Source organism: Rhinolophus sinicus, chromosome 5 (genome assembly GCF_057876585.1).
Source record: "Rhinolophus sinicus isolate RSI-liver-muscle chromosome 5, RSI-T2T, whole genome shotgun sequence".
In the NCBI taxonomy this organism is placed as follows: domain Eukaryota; kingdom Metazoa; phylum Chordata; class Mammalia; order Chiroptera; family Rhinolophidae; genus Rhinolophus; species Rhinolophus sinicus.
In genome coordinates this window covers 13,478,373-13,492,856 of record NC_142505.1, presented here as the reverse complement: position 1 = coordinate 13,492,856, position 14,484 = coordinate 13,478,373, and the positions used below count along the sequence as shown (strand labels likewise).

Genomic DNA, 14,484 nt, shown 5'->3' with positions numbered 1-14,484 from the left:
CCCATGCCCACCCCCAGGGAGGACCCACCTCTGGCTGGGGAAGAGCAGGGGGCTTCTCTCGCACAGTCCAACATGGGAGGAAGCCTGGCTCTGATTTGATTACAAGACCACAGCCACGCTTCTAGATGTTACCCCCGGCCCAGGACAGCGTCTCCATCTGCACCAGCCCTACATGTCCTTCCCAGTCTGGGAGAGCTTCTTCCAGCTGACCACTCCTCCTGGGTTAGTGTTCCCTATCCTGCCAGCTTTGTTCAAGCTCTAGGAGCCCCCTATTCCATCCTGTCCTGAGTTCATCAGCTTCTGGTCACCAGGTACATCTCTCCCTAGATTCTGCTGGCTCCCAAGAATTCACGGAAACAAACGGTGACCTCTCCTTTCCAAACTGGTTCCTCCTGACATCCTTTCCTCAGACACTGGCCACGACCCCCACCCCCACCCTCACCAAACATCACAACCTCCATCCCCAGTGCCACTGCCAGGAGGGACCATGCTGATCCCTACATCCCACCAGCATCCTTCCTCTTTCCTCCCAACCCCCACGTGTACCACCCACCACTCCCTGGCTCAGATATTCCCAAACACTTCTTCTGCCCTGTATAATGGCAGTCACCTCATGCTCTCCTCACTACCCACCTCCTGCAGGACCCCGTCTCTGACTGCACCCCCACACTGACTTCCCTCCTCTGGCTGAGAGGCTAAGCCCCAGATGCAGCCTTTGCCCCCTTCCTGGCTGGCCTGAGCTGTCTCTGACAGTCCATGGGGTCGGTCTGGTCTCCCCAAACAGCCTGAATGCCTCTTCTTCAGATAGGGCTGGGACACCCGCCTGGGAGTCACTGGCCTGTTTGTGTGGGTATCCATATGGGGCAGAGGTGCTATGGGGGGAGCATATTGACTGCTCACACCAGAAACTGGTTTCCCCTGTACCGGCTCCTCTTTTCATCTCTTCCTGAAGGCAGGTTTTTCTGAATACACGGGGCACACAGCTGACGCTCCATCAATGGTGGTTACAACACCACGACACAGAACATGAAGCCGTGGGTACTGTTGAGGTAGAGGAGTCATGCTCAGGACTTCCCTAGTGTCAGCGCTAAAATTCCTGCCTCCCAAGATATCCTTAACCTTCATTTCCGGACAAACCAGGACACCGGGTCACCCTACGGAGCAGTGAGGACGGACCCTACTCCAGCCTAACCCCATCTTGCAGCCCCTTCCTGCCCACTCTCCTTCCGGATCCCGAAGGCAGGCACACACCAGCATCCTGAGTCATGTCTGGCATTTTGATTGCCTAGGAATCTGAGCCCTGGGAACACAGCAGGCAAAGAATATTCTTTGCCATGTAAATTTATGCAAAGCATTCTGTGGAAGCGGTTCCCAGGCTTCCTAGAAAATCTCGGGCCATGCCCCTCTCTCTTGCCCTGCAGTCTGGGGGAAGCTCAGGCTGGAGCATCCACCACCCTGGGCACTGGCTCCATCTATGCCCTGGCCCCCTGGCATTGCCTTCCGCTTCACCTTTAGGGAGAGGGCGTGGGTACCATTGAGGCAGCGGCTCACCCCACACAGGGGGACATAAGGGCACCAGGAGCGACTTCATTTCTTCCTTGAGGAGAACACATTAGAACTAATTAACATCTCAACTTGTGGACTCATTAATTGAATGATTCATCGAACATTTAATAAGCACCCATTGTGTACAGGGTCCTACAAATGACAGCATAGAATACTTTTCTTCCCAAAGTGATGGATCCCAAATCAACAGGTGATGATAGGGAAACGAGGAAAAGTCCTCAGCAAAGAGACTCCATAGTGGCTTGTAAGGAAATTTCTGTTCAGTCATGCTGAGACTGGCACTGAGGAAATGTCCTGGACCACAGAATCCAGCCCTGTGTCCAGCTCTGTTCCCCTCCCGCCAGCTCCCCATCTGGAAGATTCCTCTTCCTATGTGGGACAGGGAGAAGTGGTTAGAGCTGTGGCTTGGAAGCCAGATTGCTTGTGTATCTGGTTTCTGGCCACTTACTTGCCATGTGTTCTTTGGCAAGTTAATTCATGGTTCTCTACCTCAGTTTTCCCATCTGTAAAATGGGGCTAATAAGAGAGCTAATTTCACAGGGCCATTGTGAGGCATAAATGTATTAATACTTGTATATGCTGGGCACACAGGAAATGTTCACTGATCATCACTTGCTACTATTGTTGTGTTTATTGTTGTCATTGTTTTCCTAAGAGATCCAGCTCAGAGAACCCTTAAAAGCCTTCCTTGCTGCCCATACCAGTCCTCTCTGCCTAGCTGTCCCGTCCCTTCTCTGCATTCCTGGCACACTTGCATTCCCATACAGGCTTCAGTGCAGGGCAGAGTAATTTACTTCCACACCTGCCTCTCTCTTTGGCCGTATCCTGAGCTCCCCAAGTATGATCAGGCCCAACAGAGGTGCCTACAAAGGCCTGGTGAACGAAGGAACAAATGAATGAATAAGTGCCAGATTAACCTCTATTGTCCAGGCATTAACCCACACTGTGACCTTGGATACTGCGGTAGTCCCCCCTCCCCGACCTTCCCCCGCTTTCTGAACCTCAGTTTTCTCAACCATGAGCTGGGGTGGGTCATCCCAGCAGTCTCACATGCTCATTATGTGCCAGGGGCTGTACTAAGTGTCTTCTGAGTGTGTTTGTGGATCACTTTATTTTACCCTTGCAACAATCCTATGGGGAGGGGTGGGTGTTAGCCCTGCTTTGCAGATACTCAGAGGTTAAGTAAGCAAGCCCCAGTCTGTGTGCAGCCAGGTATGCGAGCCTAACCACTGCACTGCACTGCCTCCCACCTCTGAGGCCGCGGACAGCCTGGAAGAACGTTCATGGCCTTCTGGACCCAGGAAGTGTGGCCCTCCCACCTGGATGGAGAGTGTCTGAGATTCCTCACTCCAAAGCCACGGGGCAGCCTCGTTGTCCTCTGCGGAGGGCTGGTCTTCCCTCTGTGCAGCCTGGCCGGGCAGGCCCACTTGTGCCCACGCCTGGGCAGATGCTCCCAGGGCGACGTGGCCGATTTCTGCACGTCAGCAGCTTCCCTGACAGAAACGATTCCCTAGCAGGTTTTCTCTCAAGCTCAGGCACCATACAGCTGCCCTGTCCAACAGGGTGGCCATTCAGCACATGTGGCTAATGCCAATCCAGATGTGAGGTTGTAAATCCACACCGATTTTGAAGGCTTGGTATGATAAAAAATGTCAACTATTTCATGAATAACTTTTAAATATCAATTAGAATTTAAACTGAAAATATTTTGGATATACTTGACTAAAGAAAATGTGCTAAAATTAATTTCACCTGGTTCGTTTTACTTTGTCAAATGTGGCTACTGTAAAACTGCAGGTGTGACTTGCATTTGTAGTTCACCTTATATCTCTATTGTTTGGTGCTGCCACAGAGTTCCAGCTACCGGGTCCTAAACCTTTACAGAACTCCACCTGCTGTGGGGCTAGGTAGCCTGCAGACCTGGGAGTGGAGGATGGGAGGGAGTGGGAAATGAAGGGGGAGGAGGGCCGGGGGTGGAGGGTCGGGGGTGGGCTGAAGGAGTCTTGTCCTCAGAGACCAGAAAGTGGCCACCCTGGTTTCAGGCAGTGGCCAGGCGTGGCTGTGCAGGCTCAAGCCACAGGTTGGGATGGTGGGGGGAGGGGTAGACAGCATGTTTAAGACCATCTCTCCCTCCCAGGCAATTATCTGCACAATCCTGGCTCTCTCGGGGTCACGGCTTGGACAAAGGCTCGGCGGTGGTGCCAGCTGGTGCTCGTGGCCTGTGCATTCAGGTCCTTGCTCCCAGACCAAAGGCACATTGGCACGTCCTTGTGCGGGCCTCAGCTAACCGGCTCCCTGCAGCTCCACTCCTTTGAGGCTGCACAGGCATTAACCCTGTCCAATCCGTAGTCCGGTTCTCGGGAAGGGGGATTCTGAGGGGGTTTTCCTGCTCTAATCTCCATCCCAGCCCCAGCAATGTAGGGAAGTCCTACAGAATCACCCCCATCCCTGCCGGAGGTGCACACGCCCACCTCAGAAGCCGGGGATGCCCTCATTTGCATACATTTGCATCTCATGTATTCCAACACTCTGGCTGAAGCCTAGGTGAATTCAGCTGACACGAAAACCCCACCGGCTTGCTCTGTGGAAGTGATTGCCCAGGCAGGGATGAACCCGGGGTCCCTGAGACCAGGCCCCACTCGGGAGTGGGAGCTGAGGGGAGAGCTGGTATGCGGGGCGGGGCACCTTTGGCCTGAGTCCTGGATTCCGCCCAAGTGCCCTGTGTTTTCATCCCATCTTCCCCACAATAAGGACAGGGTTTGGGGGTCTGGAAGCAGCTCACTCGTCTCACTGAGTGTTCACTGGTGTTTTGCTGCCAGGCCAGGGGAACGGCAAACTTCCCAGGTCATTCAGATCCCTCCATAGGGCACATGGCACCCCCTTCTCCCCAAGTTTGAGTCTTCCTAGTCACCCCCTTTACTGTTGCATGCATAGGGGATCTATAATGTGCTGAGCAGCACTGAGCTGTCAGTCAAGGCCCAACATTGCCCCTGGGTCTTAGGTCTCCAGGGTGTGAATCTGCGTAGTCCCCTCTGATTCTCAGGGGGTACATTCCAAGGCCCCCAGTGGGTGCCTGAAACCACGAATAGTATCAAATCCTGAATCTACTGTGTTTCTTCCTATACATATATATCTATGATAAAGTTTAATTTATAAATCAGGCACAGTAAGAGATTAACAACAGTAACTAATAATAAAATGAATAATTATAACAATCTACTGTAGTAAAAGTTATGTGACTGTGGTCTCGTTCTCTGATCACTGAGACAGCCACTAAGGGACTAAAGGGTGCAAGCATATACAGCGTGGAGATGTTGGGCAAAGGGATGAAAGGGATGATTCACGTTCCAGGCAGGACAGAGTGATGGTGTGAGATTTCATCACGCTATGCAGAATGGTGCACAGTTTAAAACTTATGAATTGTTTATTTCTGGAATTTTCCATTTAATATTTTCAGACTGCGTTTGGTAAATGCAACCGTGGAAAGCGAAACCACGGATGGAAGGGGGGAACTACTATACTACTCCCAGAAGTTAAAGAGCTGGCTCAGTCACCCAGGGGCACTTCTGCCCCAGACCCTGGACCACCCATAATACATACACACAGTACACACAATCTAGCCAGAAAGGTGCCCACCTATGGCCCAGGAAAAGCCCTTCTTCCTGGCACACAGGTGTCCACGTGACAGAAATCAGCATCTGAAGTCTTCTGCTAATCCCCTTTTTTCCAACTTATTTTTCTCATTACCTGGGCTGAAAAAAGGGCTTTGGAGGGGAACTGTGCACTGATGCCTTGGCAACCGAGGCATTTAAGGGGCACCTACTGTGTGCACTGAGAGAGACAGAAATGCCCCCAAAGAAACCTGGGAGGTCTACACTATAGGCCCTCGTGGCCCCCAGAGGGGGATAAGCCAATCTAACACACAGAACCTGTGCCATAAAAAGTGTCTGAAAGGTTAGCCAAACGTACAGACCTTTTTCCTTAATACTTTTAAATTGGGGTATAATATATACATAAGGAAACGCGCAGATTTTAGGTGTACAGTTGGGTGTAACTATTACCCCAATTAAGACAGTAAACAGTCCCATCACCCAATACTGTCCCTTTGCAGTCAATCTGCTGATTTCTATCACCATAGATTAGTTTTCCTTGTTCCAGAACTTCACATATACGGGGTCACACTGTATGGGCTCTGGTGCGTCAACTGTCCTTGGTCAACATAACGCTTTTGAGATTTTTATTTTGTATTTGTTGGTGAGAGCCATCTAAATTACCTGTGCAATGCACTGTGAACACAAGTGACCCATCTGGGGACAAGTCCTTAATTCAATCATAAAGGCGAGGGCTGGAAGGGACGCAAAGTCCAGCTATCTCTGGGCATGGTCAGCCCCAGGGGATCCTTTGGAGTTTTTTCTCTCCTCTCAGACATTTCCTGACACAGGAGCTCAGCAATTATACATCTAATAGGCACCCAGGCCCAGCAAGCAAGTGGGGGCTTTTCCTCGGTTTCCAGTTTCACTAGCAACTAGCTGATGCTTTATTGCACTGGCAGTCTGTGCTGTGCCTGACCCACCGCAGTGGTTCCTGTACCTTCCTCCACTCAAGTCTGGCTGTGGTGGGCAGGCTTCTGTCCCTCAGCCTCCCTGCACCACACACCAGCTGGGTGTCCTTTGGGTGGGCCTGGGCCCAGCGGGGAATGGACTCAGGGATGGGATCTTCCCGGGTAGAGGTCAAGGGGAAGCCAGCAGCACTGGGTCGCAGACAGCAGGCACTTGGGCTCCCAAGGGCTCATTTGGACCACTTTCCTGCTATCGGCCTGGGTCGATGAGGCTGGGGCTTTGATGGCCATGCAGGAGGTATTGATTGGGCTGGGCTTGTCCTTCCCCTGGTCTGATTTTCCCTCCTATCGTAGATGGTCCAGGGCACCTCTCAGCCCGGCCCAGATGAGGGAGACGGCTAATGCAGCTGAGAACTGGTTTGGGGCCTCCAGCCACATTACTTCTCCCTGCCTGGCCGTCCCTCTGCAAACTGCCTCTTGAGCCAGGCCCTTCCTTCACACAGGCCTTCGAGGAATCAATACCCGCCACAAAGGCGTTTACCACCCTTCTGATGCCAGGAAGAGCCTTTCTACTGATCAAAATCCATTCCCAGAAAGCACGGGGACTGTGTGGGCAAGACCTAGGTGGGGCCAGGGAGACATGGGCCTTGGGCTTAGGGCTCCCTGCAGCCCTGTGTGACCTTGAGCCTATCAGGTGACTAGTGCCGACCCTCGGCCTCCCAGGGCTGTAAGGAGGGGAGTGAAAGCCCTTGGAAATGACAACAGCGGCATCTCCAAGTGGGTGAGGGATCTCCCTGGGCCCACACAGAGGCCGTCAGAGCAGCCCCGTCCTTCTACTTCGTTAATGCCCCGTGGGGACTCAAGTTTCCACTGCTGCCCTGGGAGATTTAATCAGGAGAAGAAACTGAAGAGAAAGAGAAGTCCAGCCTCAGAGCAGAAACAGTTTCTTCCTACAACAGGCTTGCAAAGGCTATCTGATCCCTTTCACCTCTCCAAATTCTGTGCATCATCCATGGCTGGGCTCTAATCCCACCTCCTCCAGGCAGCCTCCCTTGGCTGCTCTGGGCCACATTAACCTCCCACCACAGAGGCTGAACTCCTGACTCCAACCTCGCATTTTCTCTGTCCCAGACAGATCTCTCTCTGGCCCGTGAGTGAACCTGGGAGGCCTGAGGGTCCTCAGTATCCTTTCCTATCTACCCAGAGTAGTAAACAGAGTGAGGAATAGGCACGAGAGATTGATGAATTGTCCCACTGGACTCTGACTGCAACAATCACAGCTAAATTTTTGGCTTGGGGCACACCGGATACCTCTCCAGGAAATGAGGTTGGAGGTGGGGCAGCTGTGGGCACCAGCTCCTCAACCCAGGGGATGGAGTGACAGTGGCACGGCAGGCAGGGAAGGTACTACAAGTTTCAAAGAGTCCAGTGTCATGCCAGCCTTGGTGCCTGTCCCCGCAAAGCCTGGTCCTGGACTCCCTCCCCCATTTGAGGGTCTCAGGCCCCAGGAATTGACGTGGGGTCTCTATAAATAGCACCCATTCCATATTGATCATCTTAAAAAGACACGGTATGTTCTAGGCCCACAGAAAGGAGAGTAGTGTCTAAATATAGTCTCATCCCGAGGAACTGCTGCCAGCCCGAGGCGAGTGGTGTAAGCTGTGCATAACCAAAGGGGCAGTCTGAAGGGGCAGGTCACTGAGAGAGTGGGGGTGGAAATGGATGCAAGGAACCTCTCCAACCCTGCCCCATTTCCTCTGCTCCAGCTACAGCGGCCAACCCTGTCTCAGGAGTTTGTCCCTGCCTCAGGGCCTTTGCACTTGCAGTTCTCTCTTTACAAGACAGTCTTTTCCCAGATCTCAAGATTGCTGCTTTCTTGTTATTCAGGTCTCAGTTTAAGAGGCTTTCCTTGATCAGCCAGGCAAGAGTCACTCTCATTTCTCCATCACATCATCCTGTTTTATTTTCTTTATCATACTGGTCACTATCTAAAATTATCTTCTACATTTATCTATTTAGTGGTATTCAGTCTGTCTTTCCCCAGTAGTTTGTAAACTTCATGAGAGCAGATATTGTATCTGAATTGTACACCTTCTAGAGTCTTCCATGGCACAGAGTAAGGTGCTGAATATCCTATCTGGGCTTTCTCCCACCATCCCAGGATGAACTCTGCCTCAGATCTCCGCCTCAGGCCAGTCTGGACTGGCAGAAGGCAGTGGGCATCCAGTCCTAGGCTCACTCTGCAGCCCCAGCCATTCCTGTGACTGCTCTGCTCCCTGCAATGTCCAGCCTCCGTTCACAGGCTGCCCCCTGGCTTCACCTTCTCCTCTCTGTGCTTCTTTGTGGATTTAGCCACAGGACTTTTACTCCAGCCCCTCTACTCCTGGATACCTGCTCTAGATGACCTCATGTGCCCCCAAACACGGCTTTCTGGAACACATTTCTCTCCTCAGAGCAAGATCTCCATCCTCTTCCTGTCCCTCACCCCCAGCCGGAATCACTGCCATCAAAAATCTCAGAGACTCATAGGAAGAGTCATTTCACCCTGGGTCTTCCTGACTGACCCACTGAACAAACCAGAACAACTGAGACCCCATGGGCACAATTTTAACTCACAGATCTCTGGCCCCCAGCTGTGAGGAAAAGGCGTTTTCTCCATAAGCACCCACACATGGATGCACTGCATGGACACACATGCCTACAGTGCCCACGGCAGACTCTCCCTACAATCCTCCCTTGACTCCACCCTTTGCTGGCTCCCCTCTATCTCTCTCCTCCCTCTTAAACCATCAAACTCCTTGAAAGAGCTGTCTACGCATGCTGTCTCCACCTCCTCAGCTCCCGCTCACTCCTCAACCCACTCCAAACTGACTTCTATTTTCATTCATTCATTCACTCATTCATTCACCAATCTGTGCTGGGCACCATATGCTGTAAATGCTAAGAGGGAAATTTCTGTTGCCAAAGTCACCAGCACCCTCACTGTTGCTCAGTCTAATGGACACTCGTTTTTGAATTATGCTTTCATGCTTTCTTTTTTTTTTTTTTAAATGTATCCGTGAACTTTTCAGAACAGATCTTCTTAATTCTCTCAGCAGAAAGAAACAGGACACCCCCTTTCTTCTGGGAGGTGCATCCCCCTTGCTTTCTGTGACACCTCCCACTCCTAGCTCTCCTCCACCTGCTGTGACTGTTCCTTCCCACCTCCTTGCAGACTTCTCCTGCCTCAAAGGTTGGAGTGCCTCAGGGCTCCGGGCGCCACTCTTTCCTCTCTCACCTTCTTCACATTCGCATCGCCTGGGTGCTTTCAAAACTGTTGGTGCCCAGGCCTCACCCCAGAGACAAGTGAATTAGAATCTCGGGTGGAGCCGGAGCATAGATTTGTTTTGTTTTATTTTTGAAGCGTTCTAAGTGATGCCGACGTCGCCAGGGTTGAGAACCACGGGTACACTCTTATTGGACAATCTCACTCACTAACATGGCTCCAATGGTCAGCCTCTGCTGATGATTGCAAGTTTCCACCTCTTGCCCAGCTCTCCTTCCTGAACACTGGACCCTTCCCTCCAACGGACAGCTGGATGTCGGCATCTCTCCCTGGGAGTACTACAGGTTCAAATCAGAACGCTGAAGCATCCATCACTTCTCCTTCGTTCTTCATCAATCAAGCTTGCCAACCCAAACTTCACTCGCCCATTCCTTCTCTCACAGTGTGATATGGTGGCAAGGAACCTCACTTAACGAGCCATCAAAGTTAGGAATGGGAGAGTGGCATATCACTTAACAGAAGGACGTTGGGACGCCACAGGTTCTAACACTCGTGGTAACCTGCCTATCCCTGTCTTCAATTAAAGGACTTTTGGCAGCACCTGTGGTCTGCACTGGAGAGCAACTATTCCCTAGAGAGGATAAATATTGACACCTCGGCTCAAACAAGTCCTGCTACTTAATACACGTGTGACAATGATCAAGTTACTTAACCTTTCTGGGCTTTCAGTTTCCTCACCTGCAAAATGATCTTTATCATGGTCTCTACCTTCAGGATTGATGCAAAGTTTCAGTGAGATGAGCCATATAAAGTACTTAGTGCTCTGCCTGGCCAGCAGACAGCATTCAGTGAATGTTAGCTATTTTTAGTACCATTACTGGGGATAAATTCCCAATTCCTGAGCAGAGCTCAGAAGGGCCCCTAGGATCCTGACCTTGGCTTTGGCTTCTGCTCTCCTCTTCCTCACACCGTGGGATTTAATGGGTCTCTCACCAGGGGACTGAACTAACAATTGTGCTGTTTCACATTTCCATGTGCTGTTGGCACATGCCAGTCCTGATGGCTGGACTGTACCTTCTCTATCTGGAAAACTCCTATTCATCCTTTAAAACCCAGGTGGAAGGTTGTATTTGTTAGATAGATACCCCTGACTCTACTGGCCAAAGGCCATCGCTCCTCTTTTGAATGCATACCTTCCCAGTAACCTTCCCAAGGGTCAGCAGGAACGAACTTCCTGTAAACAGAACAGGGACTGCCACTGCCTGCCGCCCCAGGCTGCCCCAGGACTCCCTCCTCCTTGGATTGCCTAGACACCAGCCTCCCTGCTCCCCAACTCTCAGCTGTCTCGGGTGCTTCCCAACACTCCTCTGAGCTTGCTCTTCCTGCTGAGTCAATCCTGGAATTTTTCCAGAGGACTTTCGATCACCACACAGAGATTGGCCAAGCACCCCAGAGGTACAGCAGCTGTCCGTGCCACATTGGGCTGAATGCTTGTTCTTGGCATTCTAGGGTCAGTTTCCTTTTGCTCAGATCCTCCTTAGTCAGTCTTAGGTCAGTTTGGTCCCCAGGAAGTAGATCTCAATGAATCTTTACCCTAAATGGTGCCCTAAATCCACTGACTCTCTAGGTGACCTTGTATAAGTCCTTGACCCACTCTCAGCCTCAGTTTCCCCCTGCACAATGTGGTGGTGATGAATGTGCTTGATTAAAAGTTCAGTGACGCTCATTTCTGTACATGGCTGGACAGTCTAGCATAACTTGGCTTGAGCCTGCGCCACCTTCATTCCACCTTCCAGTGCCATTATCTCTCACGCACATGCACCTGCCCAGTTCTAACTGGGAGGAGTTGAGGGCAAGGAAATGGAGGTGAGGGAGCAGCAACGGCCTGGGCCACGGTGGTTGGAGCCTTTGCTGTTCAGGGTCCCTCTGGATTGTGAGGGGATGGTGGGAATCAGGGAGAGGGGGGAGGTGTTGGGGCATGGTGGGTCATATGGTGTGCCTGTCTTCTGGGGCTGTCCAGGCTCACTGGGGCTTGGGGTCTCAGCAGGAGGTGAGGAGCCAGCTGAGGGAGGGCAATGCTGGCCCAAGACCCCAAGAGGAAATTGATCCCAACACTCTAGGCTGGTCTCAAGGCACTAAGGAGAGAGAAGATCGACTCCTGCCACAGCCTCAGCCATGGCTTCCCGATTCGGCTTTGCACTGACCTCCAACAGGTGTTTCAAGACGGGCCTACCGCCAGGGCCTTGTCCCCAGCACTCCCCCACCACTACCACTCTACACACCTCCGGCCCCCACAAGGCGAGGCACCTCCACTTCCTTCTAGGACGCCACCAAAGACTATCAAATAACAGAAGGTGAGAGCCGCCTCCCTTCAGGGCGCATGGATCTGCCCAGGTCAGAGCCTGGAGGGCAGAGAGCTCGCCCCAGTCCCAGCGCACAGAGATCTCCCTTGGTGAGAGCGCACACAGATCTCTCCGCCTTCAGAGCGCACAGAGACCAGATGCCGCTTCATTAGGGTGTCAGAAGGCACAGAGATCTCTTCATAGTCGGAGTGCGCAGAGATAGAACACACACAGAGATCTCTCCGCCATCAGGGCGCACAGAAATCCGTCTCTGGTCTGGATGGGCAGAGAGCTCGTCCCAGGGAGGACATCCGGGGCGGACGGCTCCGAACCACCCACAGAAAAGGGGTGCTTGACCCCTCCCCCATCTCCATCCCTGCTCGTTCAGCTCACCGCTCTCTGGAGCCACACTCATTGCGCGCCTAGTCGCCGCTCTGACCTTGGGGTCTCCGGCATCGGGAATCCGGGCCCCAGTCTCAGACTTTCCCCGAGTGCGGCGGGGTCGGCGGGGAAACCGGGGCCGCAGCTCCCCCTCCCCCGGCCCTCGACAGCGCACAGGGAAACCCGGAAGGAAAGGGAAGGGGAGGGGGCGCGCGGCGATCAGAGACGCCCTCCTCCGGGGGATCCCCTCCAGTCAGGCAGAGCTGCGCTCCTTCTTCTCCCCTTCCCACCCTCGGGGGCAGTGATGGGGGAGAGAGCTGCCAGGCACTACCCGGACAGAGGAGGAAGAGCGCAGGGGCTGGAGGCTGCGACCCTCGGGGAGGAAAGTTGGGCGGCGGCAGGCGGAAGGGGCTCGGGCCAGGGCGCTCGCTCACCTGCTGGTCCCCCGGCCGGGGCCCCGGGATGGGCGGCGGGTCGGTGCGACTCCGCTCAGAGCCGGGCTCACCGCACTAGGCGCAGTCTCAGCGGCCCCGGGGGCGCGATCCCTGCATCCCACGGGCGCCGCCGCCGTCTCGGCTCCGCCGCTCAGCTCGGGCTCCGGGGCTCCGCAGGAGGCGCGGGCTAGGGCTGGGGGCGGGGTCGGGGGCGGGCCCCGCCTGGGATCGGCCTGGGGCTTGGGGCCCCGGGCTGGCTCCGCCCCAGAGCGACGCGCCTTGGGTTCCGCACGTGGCGCTCCGCCCGCTGAGAGGGAGAACACCTCAGCCCCCGCGGGGGAGCACACCCCCACACTGGCCCGGCGGCGCCCGGTCACAGACAGCCGCCCACGAGGACACGGACAGACACACGTGGATACCGGCATACGCTGGGGTACACCCACACCGACCAGGGGACGCCTTGCCACAGAGAACCACCCACGCAGACATGGACCGGCACACACTGACAAACACTGGCCAAAGTACACACACACATCCCCACTGATTTAGGGACCCAACACCAGACACCCTCCCCTGCGGAAACGGACGTACACTGACATTCACACCCTGACACACAGACACCCATACTGAGGCAAACACACCTGCACACTGAGACAGACACACATTGACACACACACACGGACACAGGCAGATACATCACTGACACACTGTCACCGAGGCAGACACTGACAAACTCAGTGACACCCACATGACTCGGAGACACACACCCACTGACACAGAGACACACACTCACATAGAACCACATTCTCCTAGAGACTCAAGCCCAGGCAGTATCCAAGTCTGCACAGTGGTGGACACCAGTACTGACACTTACACACATGGACACACGTGCTGACGGCCAACGCACACCCTGATCAGAAACAAGGACAGGAATAATGGAGACACCCACCGCTTTGAGCTATAAACAACACACACCTTGACACAGGGAGACACTCACATGTTGACATTGAGATAGATACGGTCTCTCACAGGGACACAGGGATCCACACACTGACAAACAATCACACACACACCCAGGCTGACCCACAGGGAAACACTCCCAGGAACACAACTCCTTGTTTAAACAAAACAGGCCACCATCTTTTGCCCACGGGCCAGTAACCTCGTTGGAAGGGGTGGTATGCTTCACCCTGAAGGTGGTCACTCCCCAGAGCGTCACAGGAGCGCGCGCTCTCTCTCTCTCTCTCACACACACACACACACACACACACACACACACACACACACACACACACACACACACACACGCTTTGTCTTCTTCCCCAGCAGCATTTTACTCTCCTGACACAATTTCAAGGCTCCTAGAAGTAAGAATTGTTCTTGGAGGGCAAAAGGGTGTTGGGGTCTCAGAAAGCAATGAAGCGCTGTGTTTGGGATCTCAGAGGTTGTGACCTGTGATCCAATACTGGGATCTTGGAGAAGTCACCAGGGGACCACCGTCCCTTTGGGATCTGAGCGTGTGGGGCTCCAAGGGTCACTGGCTGCCTTACATATATACTGGGAAGCTGCTTGTGCTTGCAGGAGGGGCCTGAATCAGGAAGAAAATCAGTCTACATAAAATTTCAGGACACAGGACCCTTTCTGGCCAAGGGTCCGGTTGGGTGGCTGGCAGCCAAAGCTTCCAACCCCCTAACGGGCCTCAGGCTGGCCAGCATCTCCCACTAGCGGCTAAAGGGGGAAGTGCAGGCAATCTCAAACAGCCCCGGGGGCGGGACTGACCACCTTTCCTTAGTTCACCCCCTGGTGGGAGGAGAGGGCAGAAGTGGAGTTCTCTCTGAAGTCTTCCGCCACTGGCTTCTATGGCCCAGAATGAGGATTCAAACTAGCAAACGGGTATTGGACCAAGCAGGAGATGAGCTAGAACGGAGGCTGCTGGAG

At 53.6% G+C, this 14,484-nt stretch overlaps 1 protein-coding gene across 3 annotated transcripts in view; it reads right to left on the bottom strand.

Moving 5' to 3' along the window:
- The window catches only part of SCN5A (sodium voltage-gated channel alpha subunit 5), a 94,959-nt gene extending 82,175 nt beyond the window's left edge, over nucleotides 1–12,784 (bottom strand). For 2 of the 3 annotated variants that reach the window (XM_088798259.1, XM_074312597.2), the window contains exon 1: nucleotides 12,547–12,784. The gene's annotated coding sequence lies outside the window, so the exon portion shown is untranslated. The remainder of the gene's footprint in view (nucleotides 1–12,546) is intronic. The other variant, XM_088798258.1, reaches the window with a different exon arrangement.
- Between the last annotated feature and the right edge of the window lie 1,700 nt (nucleotides 12,785–14,484).